The sequence below is a fragment of the Mustela nigripes genome, chromosome X (genome assembly GCF_022355385.1).
Source record: "Mustela nigripes isolate SB6536 chromosome X, MUSNIG.SB6536, whole genome shotgun sequence".
NCBI classification, from domain to species: Eukaryota; Metazoa; Chordata; class Mammalia; order Carnivora; family Mustelidae; genus Mustela; species Mustela nigripes.
The window spans coordinates 109,414,456-109,440,447 of record NC_081575.1 but is presented as its reverse complement, the minus strand read 5'-3'; the positions used below and the strand labels follow the sequence as shown (position 1 = coordinate 109,440,447).

At 45.1% G+C, this 25,992-nt stretch overlaps 1 protein-coding gene across 5 annotated transcripts in view; it reads right to left on the bottom strand.

Annotated features, from left to right (window-relative positions):
• ADGRG2 (adhesion G protein-coupled receptor G2) overlaps positions 1-24,099 on the bottom strand; it is a 139,071-nt gene extending 114,972 nt beyond the window's left edge. For 4 of the 5 annotated variants that reach the window (XM_059386122.1, XM_059386125.1, XM_059386124.1 and 1 more), the window contains exon 1: positions 23,949-24,099. The gene's annotated coding sequence lies outside the window, so the exon portion shown is untranslated. Of the gene's footprint in view, positions 1-23,073; positions 23,131-23,948 lie in introns of those variants that run through there. The other variant, XM_059386123.1, reaches the window with a different exon arrangement.
• Positions 24,100-25,992: the final 1,893 nt, after the last annotated feature.

The window sequence follows — 25,992 nt, the reverse complement described above, 5'->3', positions numbered from 1 at the left end:
GACGCGGGAGCGGGAGGGGGCGCGGGAGCGGGGGGGGGGGGGCGGGGGGGAGGGGGGAGGGGCGGGGGGGGGGGGGGGGGGGGGGGCGGTGGTATGGAGAGTGCCTGCTAATGAGTCAGGGCTTCTCTTTAAGGTAATGAAAATGTTCTGGAATTAGATCGTGGTGATAGTTACACAACCCTGTGAATACACTTTAAAAAGACTGAATTGCAGGGACCTGGCTGGCTCAGTCGGAAGAGCATGCGACTCGATCTCAAGAGCCGTGAGTTCGAGCCCCATGTTGGGTGTAGAAGTTACTTAACAAAACAGAACTTTAAAAAAGTTCACTGAATGATAAAAAAAAGTATCATTGAATGATACACTTTAAAAGGGTGAATTAAAAAAAAAAGGGTGAATTTTATAGTATAGGAATTATTTCTCAACCAAAAAAGGGGAGACAAAAAGAAAAAGTTAAAAAAAAAGGCCTGGCTCTGCTGTTCACAACCTTTGTGAGCTGTGGCCAAGGCAAGTAATTTCTGTAGTATGTTTCCTCTTCTGAGAAATGGGGGTAATATTAACCTACCTCCCAAGTGGTTGCAAGGTGCAGATGAGATTATGTCAAAATAATTTTGGAAAAAATGTCTAATGCCACAGAGGCATGTGGCCGGCTCAGTCAGAAGGACCTGTGACTCTTGATCTCAGGGCTGTAAGTCTGAGCCCCAATTTGGGTGTGGAGACGACTTAAAGATAAAATCTTGGGTGCCTGGGTGGCTCACTGCCTGCCTTGAGCTCAGGTCATGATCCCAGGGTCCTAGGATCGAGCCCCACGTCGGGCTCCCTGGAAGGCAGGAAGCCTGCTTCTCCCTCTCCCTCTGCTGCTCCCATGCTTGTATTCCCTCTCTCACAGTGTCTCTCTCTATCAAATAAATGAATAAAATCTTTAAAAAAAAAAAAAAGATAAAATTTTTTTAAAAAATGTATAATGCTACAAATTCAAGGCAGTTTCACTCACATCTTAATGAGGTTCTTCATGGAACTTTATGGTGATTCTAAGGTGTATACATAAAAGCATGCCCAAGACGACTTAACAAAGAACAAGAAAGGAAGCCTTCACCTACCAGACACTAAGACTCATTAGAAAGCTGTAGCAATCAAGGCAGTGTAGTATTCTCTCACAATTAGACAAATACAGCGGGGAAGGCAAATTTGGGCAAACCCAGAAGCAGATTCACACATATAAGGGCACTTGGTTAATAAAGGAAGTGCGAGGGTAAAAGCAGCTCAGGAGGGCAAGGATCCTGGGACAACTAGTTTTCCAAATGAAGAACAATCCAGATTCGTCCCTCAATTTCAATTAGGCAATGCAGTGTAAAAGCCAACATTTAAAACTTTCAGTAGACAATACAGAACAATATATTTAGATATTCAGGAGAGGAACACAGAAAGAGCAAATCAGGGGCGCCTGGGTTAAGCCGCTGCCTTCGGCTCAGGTCATGATCTTGGGGTCCTGGGATCGAGCCCCGCGTTGGGCTCTCTGCTCAGCAGGGAGCCTGCTTCCCCCTCTCTCTCTGCTTGCCTCTCTGCTTGCTTGTGATCTGTCAAATAAATAAATAAAATCTCAAAAAAAAAAAAAAAGAGCAAATCATAAAGGAAAAAAAAAGCAGAAACTACATTAAAAGTAAGAACTTTATCAGAACACACCATAAAAAGTGACAAATAAGCCACAGCCTGGGGGTCACTGTCAATTACACATATCACAAAAAATTAATTCCCAGAATAAAGACTGTGTACAGATCAATACAAAGAGTACTAACAACCTGATAGAACACAGGCAAAAAACTGGAACCAGAATTTCATAAAGATGAAGCTGAAACAGCCAGTGAACAACGGTACTCAAGAAATGCAAATCAAGGGGCGCCTGGGTGGCTCCGTTGGCTAAGCATCTACCTTCAAAGCTCAGGTCATGATCCCAGGGTTCTGGGATCGAGCCCCATAACGGGCTCCTTCTCCCTCTGCTTATTCTTTCTCTCTCTTTCTCTCTCTCAGTCAAAGAAATAAATAAAATATTTTTTAAAAAGAAATGCAAATCAAAACCAAAAGACATACAATATCGTACCTACCATCTTAGCAATATTCAAAAGTCTAACTATGCTAAGTGTTGGCAAGGATTCTGTTGCTTAGGAAAGTAATCTGGTAATATCTAGTACAGGTGACGAGGCATATATCCTACCATCCAGCACTTCCATTTCTAGATATAAAGTCTAGAGAAACATTCATATATCAATACAAGGAAATATGTTCAAGGCTGTTCATTTTTTTAAAATATTTTATTCATTTATTTGACAGAGAGAGATCACAAGTAGGCAGAGAGGCAGGCTGAGAGAGAGGAGGAAGCAGGTTCCCCGCTGAGCAGAGAGCCCAACGCGGGGCTCGATCCCAGGACCCCAAGATCATGACCTGAGCCGAAGGCAGAGGCTTTAACCCACTGAGCCACCCAGGCGCCCCAGCAGCTTCATTTTTAATAACAAAATCTGAAACAACCTAAATAACCATCAACAGAATATGTATAATACACACAATAGAATATGTATAAATACATATTTACATAACGGAATAACATAGAACAAAGAAACAGAAATGACCCAGAGCTACACGTAACAACGAAGATATAGCTCACAAAACATGTTGTTTGAAAATGAAAACTGCAGAGAATGGGTCAGTAAAAAGATACCAGTCATATAAAGTTTAAAAGTGGGGCACCTGGGTGGCTCGTTTGTTAAGCATCTGCCTTCGGATCAGGTCCTAATCCTGGGGTCTTGGGATCGAGCCCTGTGTCGGATTCCCTGGTCAGCAGGAGGCTTGCTTCTCCCTCTCCCACCCCACGCCCCACACTTGTGTTCCCTCTCTTGCTGTGTCTCTACCAAATAAATAAATAAAACATTTTTTAAAAAATAAAGCTTAAAAGCACACAAGTAGCATTCTCTTTTGTTTAGGGAAGTATACCTACGTAGGATAAGTGTGAGATAATATATGAGAAGATAAACACCAATTTCAGGATAGTGCTGACCTCTGTGCGCTTTTTTGAGACCAGTGGATGGCCAGGGTTGAGGACCCCCTGATGACACCATTGATGGAATAGGTTCAAAGGAGAATAGGTTCAAACTATGCAGTTTCCTCAGCAGAATTGAATGAGAACTGACCCGCCCTCAGTGGGTTCCCAGAGGAGCAAAGGCCACATAGCAGTCACAGCCATGTGCTTGACTGATATACACAGTGTTCTGAGGACCTGAGCCAATTTTCCATAAGCAGCTGACCCCAGCAATAACCCACAAGAAGGGCTCAGTTCACCTCAGGTACCATTTTGGTTCTAGCCAGGGAGGAAACTGGACTATCGAAGTGGAAATATCCTGGTTAATAAAGGGTTACCATTTAGGGCCGCCTGGGTGGCTCAGTGGGTTAATTGTCTGCCTTCAGCTCGGGTCACGATCCCAGGACCCTGGGATCGATCCCCACATTGGGCTCCCTGTTCTGCGGGGAGCCTGCTTCTCCCTCTGCCCTCATGCTTTCTCACTCTCTTAAATAAATAAATAAATAAATAAATAAATAAAATCTTTTTAGAAATAAATAAAGGATTACCATTTAGTAACAAACATTAACAAAGATCATCAAAACCACAGTTAATATGACAATCATCCCATACATAATTTAATCCTCAATAACTCAAAAAGTACTTTAGACTCCAGGAGCACCTAAGAGGCCTTATGAAAACATCTATTGTCATCACACATAATTTTCTGGCTAATAGAATGTCCGTGTTGATAGAAGGCTGGATAAGCCAATGCCAAGCTGTACTTCCACCTCTCCCTTTGCACAGAGTCAATAGAACTCCTTCTTTAAAAGACAGTGTCTTGGGGCACCTGGGTGGCTCAGTGGGTTAAAGCCTCTGCCTTCGGCTCGGGTCATGATCCCAGGGTTCTGGGATCGAGCCCCGCGTCAGGCTCTCTGCTCCGTGGGGAGCCTGCTTCCTCCTCTCTCTCTCTGCCTGCCTCTCTGCCTACTTGTGATCTCTGTCTGTCAAATAAATAAAAAAAATAATCTTTAAAAAAAAAAAAAGACAGTGTCTTTTGGGGCGCCTCAGTAGCTCAGTCAGTTAGGCAAATGATGCTCGACTTTGGCTCAGGTCATGATCTCAAGGTTGTGAGATAGAGCCCTGTGTTGAGCCCTAAGGCTAGCTCCACACTGGGGAAGTAGACTACATAACATTCTCTTTCTCTCTCTCTCCCTCTGCTTCTCAGGCCCCTCCTCACAAACTTTCTCTCTCTCTCTCTCTCTCTCTTGCTCTCTCTCTCTAAATTTAAAATATATATATATATAAATAAATAAAAGGCAGTATCTATCAAATCACTCACACATCCAAGAAAGCAGGGTCAAATACTCAATTCTCTTATCTTAAGGTTATTTTACAGGAACTGATAAGAAAATAATTCTGAGGACTTGAACAAGCCTTGGCAAAAATCAATGGACAGACACTGCTTGGAGAAAACCAAGTTCGTTTTTAGTACCCTTTCTGTCCTCTCGGTGGGGCCCATCCCTCGTCTACAGGTGTCCAGTGACCTCATACTTTTTGAGCCCCTACCTGCTCTTAGAAGACTTCACAGCAAAGCACATAAATCAAATGCTATGTCCATTTACATTTTAACAATTCTTTAAACCAAAGAAAGACTCCCGAATTGTGGAATTTCAGGATCCTTTGAGATGAACAGGAGAAATGCTGAGGTGGGGGGGATGGGTGGAGCTGGGCACAGTTTTTGCTAGGAACCGGACTGTGTACCTTCAAAATTCTTCTGTTGAAGCCCTAACCACCCCCCTCCTCCCCTACCCCCCAACCCCCACCCACCCCCATGACTGTATCTGAAGATAGGCTCTTTAGGAGATAATTATGTTAAATGAACTCATAAGGGTGGGGCCCTAACCCAGTTGGGTGTGGCTTTATGAGAGAAGGATCTCTCCTTTCTCTCAAACTTCCACCTCCCCCACCACGTGAGGGTACAGCAAGAAAGTGGCAGTTGGCAAGCCAGGAAGAGAGCCTAAAGTCACAGGGAAGTAGTCGCCTAGCCATCCTTCCTTGATGTTTTCACAAACGTTTACATTGAAGGGAGCCCTGCTCCCGAGTGGCTCAGTCAGTTAGGCGTCCGTCTGCTTTGGCTCAGGTTGTGATGCCAAGGTCCCGGGATCGAGCCCCACGTCAGGTTCCCTGCTCCTGAGGAGCCTGCTTCTCCCTCTCCTCCCCCTGTTCTTGTTCTTCCCTCTGTCTCTCTCTCAAATAAATAAAAACCTTAAAAATAGATAGAAATCAGAGAGGGAGAGAAACCATGAGAGTCTCTAGAATCAAACTGAGGATTACAGAAGGGGGTGCGTGGGATGGGGCAACTGGGCATTAAGGAGGGCCCATGTGGTGATGCGCACTGGGTGTTACATGCAAGTCATGAATCACTGAACACTACAACAAAAACTAATGATGTACTCTATGTTGGCTACCTGAACATAATAAAAAAAATTTTTTTAAATTTTTTTAATTAAAAAAAATCTTAAAAATTACTTAAATAAACAAAGCTAGCCCCGTTGATATAGCATGTACCCTTAAAATATCAAATCTAAAGGACCGGGACACCTGAGTGGCTCAGTCGGTTAAGCCGTTGCGTTCAGCTCGGGTCATGATTCCAGGGTTCTGGGAGCGAGTCCCGCATGGGGCTCCTTGCTCAGCAGGGAGCCTGCTTCTCTCTCTGCCTCTGCCTGTTGCTCTGCCTGCTTGTGGGAGCACGCTCGCTCGCTCGCGCTCTCGATCTCTCTCTCTCTCTGACAAATAAATAAATAAAATCTTTAAAAAAAAAGTCTAAAGGACCAAGGGAACCCCAAGAGACCCAAACAAATACATGGGTGTTCCCCTGGTAGGCAGCAGCCCCTGGCAGAGGTACAGCAAGATTGTGCGAAATCCAGTCCAGAGCGGCAGTCAGGCTACCCTCCTGAGCATCCCAGCACATTGTGAGTTCCAACCAGGCAACGAGTCACGGAGATTCTGCTTACAAGGTCTTGAGGGGGAAAGGCCGGGTTATCGCATACCTTGTGGTCTTGAATTACACCAAGGCTCAGACCCAAACCCAGTTCTGGGGAAGGTGGGGTGGGGCAGCTGAAGGCGTGGCTAGAAGGAACACAGATCCTTGATGCAAAGCTTGAGAAACAGGTGTGGGTACATCCTTGAAATTTAACATCCGGAATTTAACAACCTCACGGTAAAAGGAAGGTCCAAGAAAGAGTTTCTTGTCCAAGGGACTGGAGAGCGAGCCCACAACAGAATATTGCAGGGAGAGGAGCGTGGAGGAGGATACAGCCAGAATGAGGTTTGTGGGGGCCATATGATGTAGTCAAGAGCTCAGCAGACATGATCCCCACCAGCCCAGAAACACAGACCCTTTCTCTCCATGATCGGGTGTATTTCCAGCCATGGAAATGGTTAGTGTCAGGCCAACAAAAGAACTAGACCCTGGTGAAACCTCCTTGAGTGAACCCCATGGGGCTCCCATGCGGTCTTCTTGTAATGGGAGTTTTATTAAAACAAACGAAAGTACTTCCTGACTGCTGGCCTCGAAGAACCTTGCCATAGTTGGGGTTCCTCCAGGAGGTGACTGCGGAAGGATTCGAGGGCATGTAGTTAGTTGATTTAGGATGTGATCCCAGTGAACAGGAGAATGGGGAAGGGAGACGGGAGCAGGAATCCAGCGAATACGGGTGCAGTACCCACCCCGTTACCGACCGGGTCAACTGAACCTCAATCCTGGCAAACTCGGGGGGCCGGTGGAGAACACCCTTCTGTCTCCGTTATCCCACCTGCGGGCAAAGGATCTGGACTGTTTATCTACGACTGTCATCAGGCAGGGGTGGAAGGTGGCTCCAGGGGTGGGATGGGGAGTGTTAATTCCCTGGCTCTCCCAACGACCCCCCACAACCCCAGGGACAGGCAGAGGGCACTTGGGGCAGGGAGACGCACAGCTGCTGTCTGGAAGGAGGCTGCTGTGCACCGAAGCAGTTGGGGGACCGGGGATGTCGGCATGGACACCCGGTCTCTGGGGAACGAACAAGGAAGTACGAGATGTTGAAGGCAGGAGAGAAGAGCTTGGTTTTATGCCTGCCCTGCTTCACACCTTTCTTCAGGTCGGTAGCCAGGATTTCGAGTGTGCGTACGTGTGTGTGTGTGTGTCTTTAAGTTTGGCGTGTGTTTGAGGCATTCAGCAGTTTCTCTTCGGGTGTCTGGAACATTTGAGAAGAGACTAGATGAGGGAGGTTAATTTCTACTGGAGGATAAAAGCAGCATTCAAAGAGCACTGGCTTTGCCCCCTCTGAAAGGGACTGCGCAGAGCTGGTTCTCGGGCCAGCACTGGAAGGACTAGCAGAGAGGCACTTGGGCCAGGATGTTCATCATCTGCAAATGGGCAATGGACAAAGGTTCCACATAATCCCCAACTGTGCTCCAAAGCCTTGCTATTCAGTGTGGTCCTCCCAGAGCTACAGAATCGGCATTTGCAGGTGATTAGTTTGTATATTTGGAAAGCACTGCTACAAATAACACTGTTCGCTAACTGTTCTCCGTACAGAGCCCATTCAATGTCTGTGTCTCTCACCAAAATCAAGTGGAAGGTAAGTGCCTTCAGTGTATATTCACTCTCTCCAATTTGTGGACTAAACTTCAGATCTGCCGAAGGGAGGAAGTTAATGCAACTTCGGACAGTGGAAGAAACTAGGGGCAAAACCTGCCGACCTGGGTGTAATCGCAACGAAATAAAGCAAACTTTAGTTTTCCAAAAACTTTCAATTACTTCTTTCTGCTCTTCCTTCCTTTTTTATTCTTCACAAAATTAGGAATCAGTGCTTAATAAGCCTGTACCATTCCAAGTCTATTCAGGTGTGTAAACCTTTGCCTCAACATCTGCAAAACATGTTCAACAGTTTCAGGAGTGTTTTCCATTTCAAAATGTGTGTGTGTGTGTGTGTGTGTGTGTGTGTTAGGAAAAGAAAGAGCACGCCAAAAATTCTTAGGATATTTTTTTAAATGACATTGCATATAGATAGTTAAGGAATAAGTGAGCACAGAAACAGGCTTCTTAGAAAAAAAAAAAAAGAAGAAGAAAAACAACTGATGCTAAAACTGAATTCAAGTTACAAATAAAAAGCTTCAATATTGTATACGGATACAGACGTGTATGTCCAAAGGTGGCTACTAATCCTAACAGCATGCAGAGGAAAAAATAATTGACAACTGTGAAAATTATTAGAAACAGTTGCCCCTTGAATAATGCCTGGCCCTCCCCTCCCCACCACACACACAGCTCATAGTCTGCATATAATTTTTGACTCTCCCAAAATTTAATGACTAATAGCTAGCTGTTGATCCAAAACTTTACCGATAACATAAACGGTCAATTAACACATATTTTGTATGCTATATTGTATTATATACTATATTCTTACAATAAAGTGGGCTGAGGAAAAAAATTAAGAAAATGATAAGGGGGTGGTGGTATGTCTGGGTGGCTCAGTTGGTTAAGCCTCCAGCTCTTGATTTCAGTCCAGATCATGAGTTCAGGGTTGTAGGATCGAGCCCTGTGTCAGGCTGTGAGCCCAGCCAGCAGTCTGCTGGAGATTCTCTCTCTCTCTCTCTCTCTCTTCCCCATGGCGCCCCTCCCCCGCTCCCGCTTTCTTAGATAAATAAATCAATCTTTAAAAAAAACGAAAAGAAAATCAGGGCACCTGAGAGACCCAGCAAATTAAGCATCTGCCTTCAGCCGGGGTCATGATCCCAGAATCCTGGGACTGAGCCCATGTTGGGCTCCCTGCTCGGTGGGGAGCCTGCTTCTCCTTCTCCCTCTACCTCTCCCCCTGTTCATGCTCTCTCACTCTCTCTCTCTCTCTCAAATAAATAAATAAAATCTTTGGGGAAAAAAAAGGGAAAGAAAATCAAAAGGAAAACACATTTGCAGTACTATATTGTAAAAAACCCACATATTAAGTGGACATGCACAGTTCAAAAAACCACACTGTTCAAGGGTTAACTATGTATTTAAAGCATTCTTTTATGTATTTAAGGGAAGCAGAATAGGACACCCCAAAATCTGCCTGTTTGGCATAAGGATTACCTTGAGGCTGATTATTTTTAAGAAACAGCAGACACAGGAGGCGTTCTGAAAACCCAAGTTACCCTTTTGTAAGACACATCTACATTTATAAAGGCATTATCAGTTTATAAGAGAGTTTCCCTTCCAGTACCAGGAATATACCCCAATCTCTAGAAGCTCTTATCAAGGGAGAAGGTAAGGACTTAGAACTGCGTAACAACCTTACCCTTGTCTATTGTGGTTTTCCTGGTAACCCCCCATTAACTGACTCCCCACCACCCCAACATCTTCTTTTGTCTTTAGCTGGAGATGGCATTTAAGATGATGTCTTGCACAATTTGGGGGAGTTACTCAGTTTTCCTGTGTCTCTGCCACGCAGGCAGGAGGTATACATGTTACTAAATTTGTTTTTCTCCTGTTAATCTGTCTTTTATTCCAGTGAGGAGCAGGGGAGGTCTCAGCCAAGAATCTGAAAGTATAGACAGGAAACTATTTTCCTCCCCTACGGTATTTACTAGATAGTAATGCACACATGTGTTCATCAAAAGATATGTCCAAGAGTGTTTCTCACAGCACTATTTATAAAAGCCTAAGACCAAACAAGCCAATAGTCCACTGACAGCAGAAAGGATAAATCGTGGTACAGTCGTAACAGAACACGGCAACTTGAATGCACACAACAATACGGATGAATCTCACAATCACTGAGTGAAGACAGTCAGATGTTCCGGGTGGTACCATATATATGAAATTGGAGAATGGGCAAAATCAATCTGTAACATCTGAATGAGAAGAGCAGTTAATTTGGGGAGGTAGTGACCAGAAGGAGAAATGGAAGGTTTCAGTTGCTGCTCATGTACTAATTCTTCATGTGGGGGGCTGGTAGCAGGTGCGTGCGGTTTGTGAAAAGTCACTGAGCTGCTCATTTATAATACGTATAATGTGTATTTCAATTAAAAGTTGAATTTTAAAAATATATGTAAGGGTGCCTGGGTGGCTCAGTCAGTTTAGTGGCCAACTCTTGACTTCGGTTCAGGTTATGATCTCAGGGCTGTGCGATCAAATCCCGCATCCAGCTCTATACTCAGCGGGGAGTCTGCTTGAGATTCTCTCTCTCTGGCCCTCCCCTTGTTTGTGTCCTCTCTTGTTCTCTCTCTCTAAATTAAATAAATCTTTAAAAATAATAATACATTAAAAATATATGCATATACACTTAATCCATTTTCACAAATGAGTCAAAAAAAAAAGGTAAGACCCAATATATCCATATCCATGAAATGGTACCTGACACACTGTCTCCTCTCACTAAAGAAGGATGCTGATTAGTCAAAGAAAATGACTAATAATGATGCATAGGTGACAAATATCACAAGAGTGACTAACGGTACACAGCTGCAGACTCATGTATGAACAATGAGTACAATGAGCATTGATTCACTTAAAGAATGTAAATCCTAGGGGTGCCTGGGTGGCTCAGCGTTTGGTTAAAGCCTCTGCCTTCGGCTCAGGTCATGATCCCAGGGTCCTGGGATCGAGCCCCACATCAGGCTCTCTGCTCAGCAGGGAGCCTGCTTCCTCCTCTCTCTCTCTCTGCCTGCCTCTCTGCCTACTTGTGATCTCTGTCTGTCAAATAAATAAATAAAATCCTTTAAGAAAAAAAAAAATGTATATCCTACTGGGTCAAGGGTAATGGTTTCTCCAAATAGCCTAAAATATGTGATACATTCTAACAAAAATTTAATCATCTGTATAACAAAATCACTAGTAGAGTTCATTTGTACTGATTTTTCCTGGAACCTTTAGTACCATACAGAACTACAAGAGTTTACAAACTACAAGGGTTTACAAAAGACCCACAGCTAATCTTCAAACAATGCCTAAAAGGGAAACTACTTCAGCACATTATCTTCCCAATCTTTCTCTCCGTCTCCCACATATTCAATTCATGAATATCCAGAGAGTTTAGAAAATTCACAGGTCTAAATGCCAAGGTAAACATGTCAATTCTTCAAAGATCTGTTTTATTTATTATTTGAGAGAGAGGAAGGGGAGGGAGAGGGAGACTCTCCAGCAGATTCCACACTGAGCGCAGAGCCCAACACGGGGCTCTGTCTCACCACCCTGAGATCATGACCTGAGCTAAAATCAAGAGTCAGATGCTTAACTGACTGGGCTACTGAGGCACCCCAAACATGTCAACTTAAAAATCTGAGATCCAGTCTTACAGTGAGGAAGGCCAGGAAGTCCCACATTGAAAAATGTGACATTGTTGATTCCTGGAATTCTAGCACTGTTTTTCCCCCCTCCTTGGTAAAATGTAATTCCCCTTTGTCTGGAATCTCTAATAATTAGGATCCTAACACATATGCATCTGTTTATCAAATCACTGTTCTCACCAGAAGCTTCTGGACTTAGCCCCAGAAGAAGTTGACACTCATGTTAGAAAAAGAACATTTTGTGTCTTCAAAGTGCTGGAAATTATGTTAGGCAATTTAAATGTATCATTCATGCATCAAATATTTATTGAATACCTACTATATACCAAATACTGTTCTAGGCACTACAGATAAAGTGTCGTTCCTGCTCACATTCTAGCTGAAGGAGAGAAGGAGAGGGAAGGGGGAACAATAAATACACGAATAAGAAAACAAATAGAATGATAAAGTGCAATGTTGAGAATTAAAGTAAGATTAGGGGTGCCTGGGTGGCTCAGTGGGTTAAAGCCTCTGCCTTCGGCTCAGGTCATTATCCCAGTGTCCTGGGATTGAGCCCCACATCGGGCTCTCTGCTCAGCAGGGAGCCTGCTTCCTCCTCTCTCTCTGCCTGCCTCTCTGCCTACTTGTGATCTCTGTCAAATAAACAAATAAAATCTTTAAAAAAATAAATAAATAAAGTAAGATGAGAAGGATACAGAGGGTAACATGTTGGCTATTCTAGATCAAGTGATCATAGGTGATATTTAAACTGAGATACAAATGATGAGAAACCAGCCATAGAAAAAGATTGGGGAGGGGACAAAGAGAACATTCCAGGGCCAACAGTTAGTACAAAAGACCAAAAGGAGCTTGATGGGAGGATAGTGGTCTTCAACACATACAGGTCAACAGTAAGGGAGTGACATCCAATTAATGCTTCTGAAAAGATTCTCTAGCTGCTGTATGGAAAATGGATTATAGGAGGCCACTGCAATTATCCAAGAACAAGCTAGTGGCAGACACAGAGTGAAGGCACAGAGAAGCCGGAACACCTGGGATATACTTTGGGAGCCAAATTGACAAGATTTGCTGATGCGCTTTGGATGTGGAGCATGAAATTTGTAGGCTTGGGGCTTGGGCAAGTGGGTGGATGGTGGTGCCACAGAAAGACATGAGGAAGAGAATCAGGTTTGGTCTGGGGCGCTGGGGACGGGGGGCGGTGGCAGAGAATCAGGATTTTGCTTTGGAGAGGCGGAGTTTGAGGAAACATGGAGTTCAAGACTCCAATTAGATATCCATGTGAATTAGAAAGTCTTTTTGGTTCAAGATTTTTTTTTAATTTTAATATTTCAAAAACACAAGGTGTTTAAGGCATGACTTTTTCTGTGCTTTCTTCCCCCTTTTTCATTTCTACAGCTCCCATTTCTCATTTCTGAGCCTTTTTGTGTTTTAAGTTACCTCCAAAACTTTCAACATTCTTAGAACTGGTCAATTTATCATCATTGTTTTGTAATATTTCTCAATGATATTTTTGAGCTAGTATAAAAATCTCAGATATTTTCTGAGACCATGAGATGGACTCTACATTTTAATCTCACAGAGGTTAGTGCGGGATGAATGCCGTGCTAAGGAGGCTGGAGTTCACGTTCTAAAATCAGTGTAAATGAATGAGTTCTGGAGTCCAGTGTACAGCGTGGTGACTCCAGATAACACTATGTATTGTATACTTGAAGTCTGCTAAAAGGGTAGATCCTAACTTCACACACACACTAAAACAAAGGTGTGTGGTGCTGGATGTTAGTTAACTTGAGTGTGGTGATTACTTCACAATGTATACCTACAACAAAACAGCAAATTATACACCTTAAACATGCACAACTCCTATTCGGCAATTATACGTCAATGAAGTTGGGAGAGGGGAAGAGTATATACAACGTTTTTAAAAGTATGGATCAGTGAACCTTGAGTGGTAGGAAAGGTCATGGCTGCAGGCACTGGCACCTGGATGAAATGCAAAGCCATGAGACTGGTGGGGTCATCTAAGGAGAGGCTGTAAAGAGAAGAAAAGGAGTCCCCGGCCCTAGAGGGACACCAGCCTTTGTAGGTTGAGCAGAGGAAGAGTCTGAAATGAAGGCTTAGAATAAGTTACCAGATAGAGTAGAAAGTGTAGTACAAAACAGTGTAGAACAATGGAAGCCACAAGGAGGAGGTGTTCATGGAAGGAGGGGATGACCGACTTGTCAAATGCTGCTGCAGAGTCAAGGACAGTCAGTCAGAGAAATGGCGGCTGCCATATTTGGCAACAGGGCGTCCACTGAGAATCAGGACAGGTCCCTGATTAGATCAGACAGGGGATGAATGTGTGCTGATGAAGTATGTACAGTCTTTTAAGAGGCTCCTCTGAGAAGGGGTGACCAGTAATGGGGGGACGACAGGAGGGGGCTGCGGAGACAAAAGAGATATTCTTTATTAGAACATGACTGTGAGCTAGTAGAAATGATCCAGACAAGAGGGAGGGGTGCACTGAAGCAGGGAAGAATGAGGAGGACAGGATTAAGAATTACGTCCTTCCCAACATGAGAACAAAAACAATTAAGTACAGTAATGAATTATAAACCATGAAAAAATAGGAATTCTGGAGTCCATACCAATAATAAATACATGAATAAAAAAATAAATGGGGAAGAGAGGAAGGGGTCTTGGTGAGGGCCAACTGGTAAATATGGAGAGAATACCGGAGTTGGAAACTCACATTAAGGACTGGATCAGGCAAAAATCACCACTGAATGCTGAATCTAGAGAGAAATACTGATGAGAAGCGGGCTATCTGTGTCTTCCCCTAGATGACTCACTAAGAGTAACCACACACTGGAGAAATTAGACAACACCTTGACCAGGTGATCAAACTTAACATCGCCAACGAGGAAGAGGGACATCTGTGTGGAGGCCACTTTTAGGCAAAGAGGCTTGAGCAACAGGATGCAGACAGGGCCACAGTGACGCCCTCACTGCATACAACAGGCCCATCAGGCCACACACCTCAAAATACCCTTAGGCCCTAACTAGCCAGTGGGCTACTCACAACTAGGCACAGTTCCCAGAAGAGGGGAAGGTTCCATATGTGGCCATACCTCCTCATCTTCCCCCTTTAAAAACAGCCCCACCCAGTGCCTCACTGCAGACAGCCTCCCCTCTGCTGTCCTGCCCGCCACCCCCTGGGTGTAACCAGTAAACTTCTATCTCCTTCGTCCTGCCTCAGGTGAACCCTTTCGCCTCCTGCCCCATTGGCCTCCACCTGATTGTGGCCCCACATTGGTCAGACGCCATTCCATCGAGATACCCCATTTAGGCACCAGATTCTGGGGACTGTGGGCCTCCAGATGTGATACCCTGAGGACACAATATCACCTATGCAGTATTCTCACTCAAGATGCATAATCTGTATCTAATCACAAGAAACATCAAACAGGGACGCCTGGGTGGCTCAGTTGGTTGGACGACTGCCTTCAGCCCCGGTCATGATCTCGGAGTCCGGGGATAGAGTCCCACATCAGGCTCCCAGCTCCATGGGGAGTCTGCTTCTCCCTCTGACCTTCTCCTTGCTCACGCTCTCTCTCAAATAAATAAATAAATAAATAATCTTAATTTTTAAAAAAAGAAACCTCAAACAAACCCAAATTGACCAATGTTTCTTAAAAAGACAGGAAGTGGTCTGCATGCATCCTAAATGCTGAAGGGGAGAAGCATTTGCCACCCCCAAAACGGCTTCTTTGGCCTAAGGATTATTTTAAACTGATTATTTCTAAGAAAAGCAGATGCAAGAGAAGCTCAGAAAACCCACCAACATTACCCTTTTATAGGAGACATTTACATGTATAAGGGAAATGTCCATCTTTAAAGGTGTCTTCCTCTCTGCCCCGGGAAGAGGGGGTGAATCTAAATCTCCAGGATCTCTCCCCAACAGAGAAGGCAGGACTTAAATCTGCATCACAGTCCTACTCCTGTTTACTGGGCTTTGCCTACTCACCTTCCACAACCGCCTCTCCAACCTCTGCCCCCAGATTTCCTCTGGGCCTTAGTTGGAGATGGTGCTTAAGGTGGTGACTTGGGCCATTTCACAGAGTTACTCAGCTGTCCCAGGTGCACGTTATTCAAGTTCTTTGTTTTTCTCTTGTTAATCTGTCTTGTATTGGAGGGAAGGGGGGTTTTGTGGAGGAAAAATTACTTTTCCTTCCCCACACCGCCAATGTCATAAAAGACAAAGAAAAAGAAAGGCTGTGGAAACATTCTAGACTAAAGGATGCTAAGAGAGGAGACCACTGTGAACACCCCTCGGGCAAATCCTGTGCCAGAAGGAAAAAAATGCTGTAAAGGATGTTATCCTGTCTATTGTCTAACTTGGAAGACAAATAGCAGATTAGGTAAACAAACAGGCAAAAACAAATAGCAGATTAGGTAACAGCATAATATCCATGTTAAATTTACCAAAGTTGACAGCAGCGCTGTGCTTATGTAAGCAAATATTATTATTCTTCAGAAACCCATTGCGAAGGGCTTAGGAGTGAAGGCCACGCTGCATTTAACACCAGCGAACAGCTCAGACAGGGGATGTGGGCACGCAGGAGGGCAGAGGAGAGAGCAACTGCGTAAGAAGGGAGGAATCTGCACAAGGGGCATATGGCTGTTTGCTGTACAATTTTTACTTTTGCAACTGACTTACAAGGTTTGAAATTATTTCCAAATAAAAAGCTTTGATTTATTTAAGTAGGTGCCACACTCGAAGTGGGGCTTGAACTCATGACCTGGAAGATTAAGAGTCGAGTGCTCTACTCTACTGACTCAGCCAGCCCGGTGCCCTTCCACATAAAAAGCTTTTAAAAGAGGGGAGGGGAAGAATATGTCCTTGAGAAGGCAAAGAGGGTAAGAGGTCCAGAGCCCAGAAAAGCAGCCAGTCTCTGACACACCAGGCACGTTTCATTCGGTTTCACAGCACCAGTGGGGAGCACCAGGAGTAGTTGGCATTTGTACGAAAAGTGGGCATGTTGGGAGTTCAGGCGGAGGATCTAAGGAGGCTGGGTCTGCTCAGCAGGAAGTCCGCTTCCCCCACCCCTCTCTGCCTACTTGTGATCTCTGTCTGTCAAATAAATAAATAAAAATCTTTAGGGGGGGGGGGGGGGGAAGGCTCCGTAAGAGAATAAAGGCCATAAACATGACGTGTTGATAAAAGTTAGGAACTGTGTATGCTCCCTGTTGCCATGAGCACTGTGTAGGCTCTGAAATCACATGGTTGGTGTTCAAAGCCTACATCCATTAGTTACCTTTTGTAAGTCCTTGGCCAAGTTACTTAACCTCTGTGCCTCGGTTTCCTCATCCGTAAAAATGATAGCAGCACGTGCCTCAAGTTGGAAGGATTAAATGAGGGAATAATGGGTAAAGCAGGAAGACCAGTGTCTGCTCATTAAGTATTAGCTATTAGCTATCCTTATTACCATCAAAGAATCAGAAATGCAGTAGACACCAGATGTCTGTTGATTAACGAACAGCTTATATTAGAATCTACTCCATCCTTAACCAACAGAAAGTGCTATACTAAAATGGAACAGAAAAGCAGAGAGTACATTGAAATGCGCTTAGGATTAGTGTCCTGATTTCTTCTAGATTCCAGGCAGCCTCATTCATCCGGTTGACCAATACTTACTGAGCACCTACCATATCCCCCACTCTAGGTCCTGAGAACACAGCACTGAGCAAGACACACAAAATCCTCGCTCTCTGGGCATTTATATTCCAGCAGGGGAAAGAAGACAAGGAATCCGTGAACCAATAATTAAATGACACAATTGCAGATAACAAGTCATTGGGCAGAAAACAAAAGCAGGATGTGGGGATGGCCATTCACAGACCATTCACAGCTGTTAGCAGGGAATGTTGTTTTGGAAGGATGGCAACAAGTTATATGAACATTTGACGAAATGGTGCTCTGTAAGGGCAGCACAGCAAACGCACCGGTATGTTTGGGGGAAGTGTGAGAATGGGGGTGAAGGCCACATAGAGCCTCGGAGGCTACAGTGAGGAACCGGGGTCTTATTTGAAGTGTGGTGGAGGTTATTATTAGAGGGTTTGGGGCAGTGGATTTCCAGAGGCTGCATTTGCAAGCTGTTCTTTGGGGTCAAGGGTGGATGCTGGTTTAGAGGCGACACAGTAATTCAACAGTGAAATGTCTCACTTTGCAGCACAGCAGGACCTGATATGAAATAAATCTGTCTAGGACACCGGGCCGCAGTCAGGGGTCTTAGACACTAAAGGGAAGGTTTATAAACCAGTGTTTTATGAAAGAGTGGTTGCATCCCTTTACAGGGAAATGATCATCATTTTTAGATGAAATAGAACAAACGGAAGAAAAATGAAACTGTCAGAGTACACTGCACGAAGCCAAAATGCATAAGACTTTGTAAGATCCTATTTCAGTCTTATATAGGTACGTTCATACTAGGTTGAGATGTAAAATGTACTTCTCACTATGGATGGCGAGCAAGAAAGTTTGAAAACACTACCAAAAGTTAGCTTATTCATTCATAAGCAGGTTATATAATCTGTCCCTTTATTTTCTCCCTTTCTTGCTGTACCTGGCATCCTCCCAAATGAGGACATTATAAAAAGCTCCAAAGGTAGTATCTTCATAGTCTAAATGAAACAACTGACTTGTATTACACTTTAACCTTCTCCTCCAGGGAGATCAAAATATGACCCTCTGTAGAAGCTGGGAAGAGTGACTCACCTCTAAACTGTTAGGCTTTTTCAATGGAAAAAAAGAATCTAAGCAGACCACGAAATTTTAAAATTAAACTTGAGACGTTTAGAAGCTCCAAATGCAAAGAAACTTCCTGACGATAGTAAGAATAAGGACCAGAACATTAGAGCAAGCACAATACCCAGTAGGAAAGCATCAGACTCATTCCCACCCAAATCAGATACTCCTCAACAGTGCCCTAGAAGGAAGCCTAGCAACTAAGGCAAGCAAGTAAAATGAAAGAAAATATGGAGAGTGGAGAGGGGAAATGCCTGTATTGTTTCATTTCCAGAAAGTTTGATTGTCTACCTTAGAAATCCAAGAAAACTCACTAGAACTTTGAACTAATAAAAATTCAGTAGCATGGCTTGAATATGGATGCACCTACGAAAAAATAAATAACCTTTCTATACAAGAGTACTGGAAGTGTAAAATGAAATGGGAATAAATGATAACAATTTCTTTTTTTTTTTTAAAGATTTTATTTATTTATTTGACAGAGACCACAAGTAGCAGAGAGAGAGAGAGAGAGAGAAGCAGGCTCCCTGCTGAGCAGAGAGCCCGATGCGGGACTCGATCCCAGGACCCTGAGATCATGACCTGAGCTGAAGGAAGCGGCTTAACCCACTGAGCCACCCAGGCACCCAATGATAACAATTTCTAAAAGCAATAAAAAGTATACCCACAAAACAATCTAGGAATTCACCTTGCAAGAATGTGTAAGACCTACAATGTAGTATAGGCATGAGGCCAGACATACAGATGAATGGAACAGAACAGAATTCAAAAATAAATGCACACAGGGGCGCCTGGGTGGCTCAGTCAGTTAAGCGTCCGACTCTTGATTTGGGCTCAGGTCATGATCTCAGAGTTGTGAGATCGAGCCCCAGGTCAGGCTACACTGGGCGTGGAGGCCGCTTAAAATGCTCTTCTCTCTCTCCCTCTCTCTCCTCCCCTCTCTATCACACCACATCCCCTCCCCTACCCCGTCTCTAAAATAAATACATAAACAAACAAACCCACACATGTACAGTCAATTAATTTTTGACAAAGGGACCAAGGGAATACAAGGAGTAAAGTATGGTCTTTTCAACAAATCATATTGGAAGGACTGGCTATCTATATGAACAAAAGTGAATCTTGACCCACACAAAAGTTAACCGAAATAAAGCCATAAAAAGATAAAACAATAAAATGTCCAGAAAAAATCCTGGTAAAGGTGAAGTAGACAAAGATTTATCAGGTTACTAAAACTGCTATCTATAGAAGGAACAAAACCTGATAAATTAGACTTTATCAAATTGAAATCTACTCTGGGGCACCTGGGTGGCTCAATGGGTTAAGCCTCTGCCTTGGGCTCAGGTCATAATCTCAGGGTCCTGGGAATGAGTCCCGCATCGGACTCTCTGCTCAGCAGGGAGCCTGCTTCCTCCTCTCTCTCTGCCTGCCTCTCTGCCTACTTGTGATCTCTACCTGTCAAATAAATAAATAAAATCTTCAAAAAAAAAAAAAAAAAGATCAAAGCTATTCTTATTTAAAAAAAAAAAGAAAACTTAAACTTGTAAAAAAACATCATAAATTCCACTTTTATGATGTATAAGTCAAATAAAATATTCAAACTCATAAAAACAAAGGGTAGGATGGTGGTTGCCGGGGGCTGGGGGAGGGGGAAATAGGAAGTTAGCATTCAATGGGCATAAAGCTTCAGCTATGCACAATGAATCCATTCTACTAGATCGGCCGCTTGCCATGACAACTATAGTGAACAGTCCTCTACTATACACTTAAAAATTTAAGAGGATAGCTCTCAAGTTAAGAGTTCTCACATCACAAAAAGAAAATGCAAAAGCAAGCTACAGACTTAAAGAAAATGTTTGCAATAGATATCTGACCTGTATCCAGATAATATGATATATGCAGAGCTCTTGTGACTCATTCAGCCAATACAATCTAGAAAAACAGACATTTCATAAGATATACAAATGACCAAAAAGCACATGAAAAGATGCTCAACATCCCTAGTCATTAGGGAAGTGCAAACTGAAACCACAGAGCGCGGCCACCACAAACCCACTGGAACGACTAAGACAAAAATCAAACTGACTATACCAAGTGCCGACGGGGAGCAGCCCACGCAGCTGGACCTCTCATACATTGGCCGGTGGCAGCACGCTGGCGTGTAGGCGCTTGGGGAAAGTCTGGCCATTTCTTACAAAGTTAGATTTACCATATAACCCAGTGGCAATCCTATTGGGAGGTATTTACCTCAAAAAAAGTGTATGTTCACACAGGAAGCTGTCTGTGAACGTTCACAGTGGCCCTATCCATAAGCACAGAAAGTCAGGGAATGGATACTGTGGAATAGTACTCAGCAATAAAAAGGCAAATTACTGATTCACGGGACACTGAGAAATCTCAAATGCATTACATGAGGTGAAAGAAGCCACGCTCAGAAGGCCACATCATTTATGAATCCAGTCGCTGGGCATTCTGGAAAAGATAAAGTTACAGCAACAGAAAGTAAATCAATGGTTGCCAGGGGCTGAGTATGGTGGAGGTGGCTGACTACAGAGGGGTCAAAAAGGAATTTTCTGGAGTGACAAATTCTTCTGTCTTGCTATGGTGCTCATTAGATGGCCATATGAATCTGTCAAAACTTTTAAAACTGTACACAAAGATGATGAATATTATTTTTTTAAAAGATTTTATTTATTTATTTGACAGAGATCACAAGTAGGCAGAGAGGCAGGCAGAGAGAGAGGAGGAAGCAGGCTTCCCGCTGAGCAAAGAGCCCGATGTGGGACTCGATCCTAGGACCCTGAGATCATGACCTGAGCCGAAGGCAGCGGTTTAATCCACTGAGCCACCCAGGCGCCCCTGAATATTATTATACGTAAATTATGCCTCAATCTCAAAAACATGGAGTCAACTCAAGAATTAATTAAGTAATTTATAAAATGGAACAGAGTGTTCAGAGACTCTTATTTGATTGAGAGAATTTATTTTAATTTTTACCAAATGTTGAGCCCATTTCTTAATTTCCAGTGCCCCCCCACCTCATACCATGTTCCCAAAACAAGGTCCATGTGGATTAAAGACCCACATATTTTAAAAACCATACACATTTTATTTATTTATTTTTAAGATTTTATTTGTTTCTTTGACAGACAGAGATCACAAGTAGGCAGAGAGGCAGGCAGAGAGAGTGGAGAAAGCTGGCTCCCCGCTGAGCAGAGAGACTGATGCGGGGCTCGATCCCAGGACCCCAGGATCATGACCTGAGCCGAAGGCAGAGACTTTAACCCACTGAGCCACCCAGGCGCCCCACCATACACATTTTAAAAGAATTTTTTGCCCTCTATCTTGGGGTAGGGAAGGCCTTTCTCAGCAAGGCCTCAAAACCAGTTCCTAGGTTTTGGCTAGAGGCAGAATCTCTTTTCTAGCTTCCAAATTATTAACATCACGGAAACACATTCTCTGCCCACCTTTTTTTTTTTTTTTTTTTTTTTTTGGTTAAGGGTGCTCTTCCCAACTTGTAGGGAGTATCTGAAAGGGACTTGGCACTCTCAGGCAGCAAAATGGAAAAATGTGTTTGTCAGTTTCTTGTGAGCAGTGAAAGCACCAGGAACCTACATAGTGATGTCCCCCTCCGAGTCCTAAGTCAGACTCAGCCACGCCACAACCACACCAGAGCCCCTGGAACCAACACATAGGCCACACAAAAGCAGCTTCTTAACCGGCTCCCTAACACCTGAGCAAACTTGCTTTGCCATTTCTGGAAGGCTGTTCATGGTACTAAAAACACAGCAGCTCTCTTTTCCCTGCCCAACCTGCCAATGAAATTCCAGTTCTCAAGATGTTTTCTCCCCCTGAACAAAATCATATCCATAATTAAAGTTCAGCTTCTTTTTCTTTTCTGTGTTTCCAACCTTTTTTTTTTTTCTAGAAAATCAAACACACCTGGAGTCTGTGGGCAAGAATTACTCACACGGAAAACACGCTGCGTTCCTTCAGTGTTTGTCTATAGCAGAATCTGCTCTATCCCCCTTGTAAGGAAAGTCACCTTGCAGGGAATGTAAAAGCGGTGGGAATCCGATCAGGGCCTGGCATCAGGCTGAGGCCCTGTAAAACAATACCCCTGAACAGCTACAAAATTTGGCCACTTTTTGTTTTCTAGATTTGCATTTGAGATGTGAAAGCAGCCAAACCAAGCAATGTCCAGCTCGTTTCAGATCTTAACTAAGCAAAACTCTGAGACACTAAACAGGTCTCCCCAAATATTTTGGGAATAACACGTATTTTGTCACTTAATTTACAAATTATTATGAGGTCGAACTTAAAACTGTATTGCCTATTAATAACAAAGCTCTTAATAAACCATTAATTATTCATATTAATAAAGCGATACATATTGGCATACCATGTATAACTGAGGTTCCACTCCCAGGCTTATCTCTTTCAAATAGCCAAAGAGAAAGGAAGAAAGACGGGAGGAACAGCAACATTCGGCTAGACTTCGGCTTAATAAACCTTCACTCTCCATCACCCACCAGCTCCTAACCCTGATCAAAGAAACAAGTGCTACTTCCGCCAACGGGGACTATTAGGATTCACTACATAATTTGTGAGCCCCAGGGCAGAATGAAAATGCGAAGCCCCTCGCTCAAAACATGAGTAAGAATTTCAACAGTGACAGCAAAGCGTGAAGACCAAAATACAGGTTGTATGCCCACGAAGCCAGCTCGACCAACAGATAATGTATCTGGATAGTAAGTTAATAAGAAAAGTAAAGCACTTAGCTTCTTAACGCGTAGCTATCATTTTCATGTGTGTGTTTGGGGTGGAGCTGGGACTGCTAAAGTCTTAGGACCTCTTCCCCCTGTCTCTCACTTTCTTAGGTTTTCAGCCTGTTGGCTGAAAAAAGTACTTCTGCTGTGCCTACCGTAGAAAATGTGGTCCATGGAGCCCAAGCATCAGCATCACGTGGGGGCTTGTTAGAAATGCAGGCTGTCCGGTCCCACCCCAGATCTACCGAATCAGAATCTGCAGTTTAGCAAGACTCCCAAGGGATTCGTGGAGAGTACAAACTAAGAAGTGTCACTATCCAGGCAGCCACGGAAAACCTCTGCCTCCTGCCTCATCTGACGCGGGCAAAGCCCGTCTCCTCCTCACCTTGTATATAGTTCTGGAGTCTCGAAAGGGCGAGTCCCAGCCGGAAAAAGCTCGCCCGAGACCTCCAGCCTCCTCCTTGCTCCCCATGCTCACCCCCAGGCTTCGAGCTGCAGCTCCATCCCGCCGCGCCCCCGGCCCCCGCCACCTGCTCTGGGTCCCGCCAGACAGCGCCGAGCCGAGCCGTCTGGGGCCCGCGGGGCGTTCGCGCTCCGCACGCTCCAACGCACCCCACGGCCGGAGCGGTAAACGGAGTCCCCCAAGGGTCCGGTTTCGAGGGCCGTCCGCGCAAACGAGACGCGGGAGTCCGTCTCCCGGAGGGGCGGGGAGAGTTGGAGTCCGCTTGAAGCTTTTGGATACACACGCCGTCCCCCTCACCCCTCCGAGAACGCGTCGCCGGAGCCCCCTCTCCCGTGGCGCGCACTCTCCCACGGTCGGGGTGCCGGCCCCCGGGGCTCGGCCTCTGCCTCACAGGGCGGCCCTGGCTCCGACTCAGAGCCGCAGCGGGGCGGAGGGAGCGTTCGCCCCGCTGTCCCGTCGCCCTCCAGGTCCAGGCGCTCCGCCCGAGCCGCCCGCGCCCGCCACCGGCTCCCGGGCTGGGTCTCAGCAGCCCGGGGGAACAGCCTCATCCCGGCGCTGCGCGTTTACCTGCCAATCCCGGCAGACCCGCTGGCCGCTGGCGCCCTCCGGCCCTCCTTTTCCCTCCGGCCGCGTCCCTCCCCCTTCCCGCGGGCTGGGCGCCGCCCCCGCCGCTCCGGGACCGCTCGCCCGCCTGCTCTCCAGCAGCCCAGCGCGGCGTGGCGCGTCCGGCGCTCGGCGGCGGCGAGGCTGGGCGCGGAGGCTGGACTCGGAGGTGGGGAGCGGGCGGGGCGCCGAGGGGAGGAGGGTGTGAGCCAGTGGCGCGGCCGGCCGAAGCCCGACAGGGAGCTCGGGGCAGGGGGGCGGGGAGAGAATCGCGGCCCGCGGGCTGGGCGGTCCACCCCACCCCTGCAGAGGCCCCCGCGACGCTTCGGGACTCCCCGGACCGCGCGACCCTCGGGTGCCCCGCGGCGGGTCCGGCGCGCTCCTTGGAGACCCCCCAAACCTCCAAACCCATCCTCTCACCTTTAGGGGTCGCCCTGGTACCCAAATGCCTGGTTCACTGTTTTCGGCACCGTGCACTGTGATGGATGGGAGCCCCAGGTCTCCCCTCTGCCACAGTATTCCCAATGCAGAGATCATAATGTCGAACCACTGGAGGGGGATTCGGAGAGATCCCGTAAAAGGAAAATTTTCTGGGAAAAATTTTAGGTCCACGGCTATTTGGTGAATGACAGGTTACACCGGGTACCTAAAAACTGGGATCCCCAGCACTCTACTTGCTGAGTGTGTGCGTGTGTGCTGGAGAGTATGGAGTGAGTTGTCTCTGGTCCCTTCTGTCTTTTCTGTTAGCATCTTCTCCCTGTGCACGTTCACAGAGTTAAGAACTAAATCTAGATAGGACTTACAACTCACCTAACCAGCTTGTCGAAGTACCCCCATGTTACAGATGGGAAAATGGAGGACTAAGGGCCTGGACACGGTTGTACAATTCTAATTACTTGTAGAGACAGAGACTTGGAGGGGGGGATAAGCACTCTGAATTCCCTCCCTGCTTCCTTCCACTGCTGTCCAACCATTCACTTCCACCCTACCCTTTATAGTCAAATAGTTCCTATATTTGCAAAACGCTTTATCACTTTAAAGGCACCATTCTCCTTTGTTAAAACCCGCAGGAGAATATTCCATTGTTCTTTACCACCAAAACAAGATTCTAGTCTGAATTGCATCCACAGCTCTGGAGAAGGTGTTTATAAAATGCAGGTCTGCAGAACACATCCTGACTGACTCTGCCCTGTTAAACACAACCCCAGGTTAAGAGGGACTCAGCTTTGCGGGAGGGGTTGAATTTGTTTTGCAAACTCCGGCTTATTAACACTCACAACATTCTAGGTGGATAAATGAATGGAAAGTGTTTTGAGAGAGACTTTTGACTGGTTGGATTAAGAGAGAGTAGAGGTCAGGAAGCTCATCCAGGTTACATAACAAGTTGAAGGCACAATTATGGTAAGGGGGAAACAGTTTCAATAAACGGGTTTAATGATATGCCAAAGGACTTAATTGTTTCTGTTTGCATTAACTTAACACTTGTATATCTTCGACTTACTAGAAAATAGACTTCATATTATGCAGAGCCGCCAAAAATCTCATACACTACTATTTGGCAGAATGGATTGAAACTGGGCATACAACTAACCCCACGGCCGGCAATTGCCCTTCTAGGTGTATAACCAACAGAAAGGAGTGCGTATGTTTGCCAAAGGATATGAACCAGAGTGTTCAAAGCAGGGTCTTTCTAACAGCCCTAGAGTGAAAGCTACTCAAATGTCCATCAGCAGTAGAATGGATTGAAAACTTTGCGGTGGTGTAGTCACAAAACGGAATGACAAACAGCGAGGAGAAAGCATGAACCTTTGAGGACAGATGGAATTCATAAACGATACTGAGCAAAGGAAATCAGACATGAAAGCATGCACACAATGTGATTCCATTTATGCAAAGTGTAAAACAGGCCAAACCAACAATCAGATTAGCGGTCTTGGAGAAGTTAGTGACTGGCGGAAGTTACAAGGGGGATAAGAAGGTGATGTCCTGTTTCTTTATTTCGGTGTTA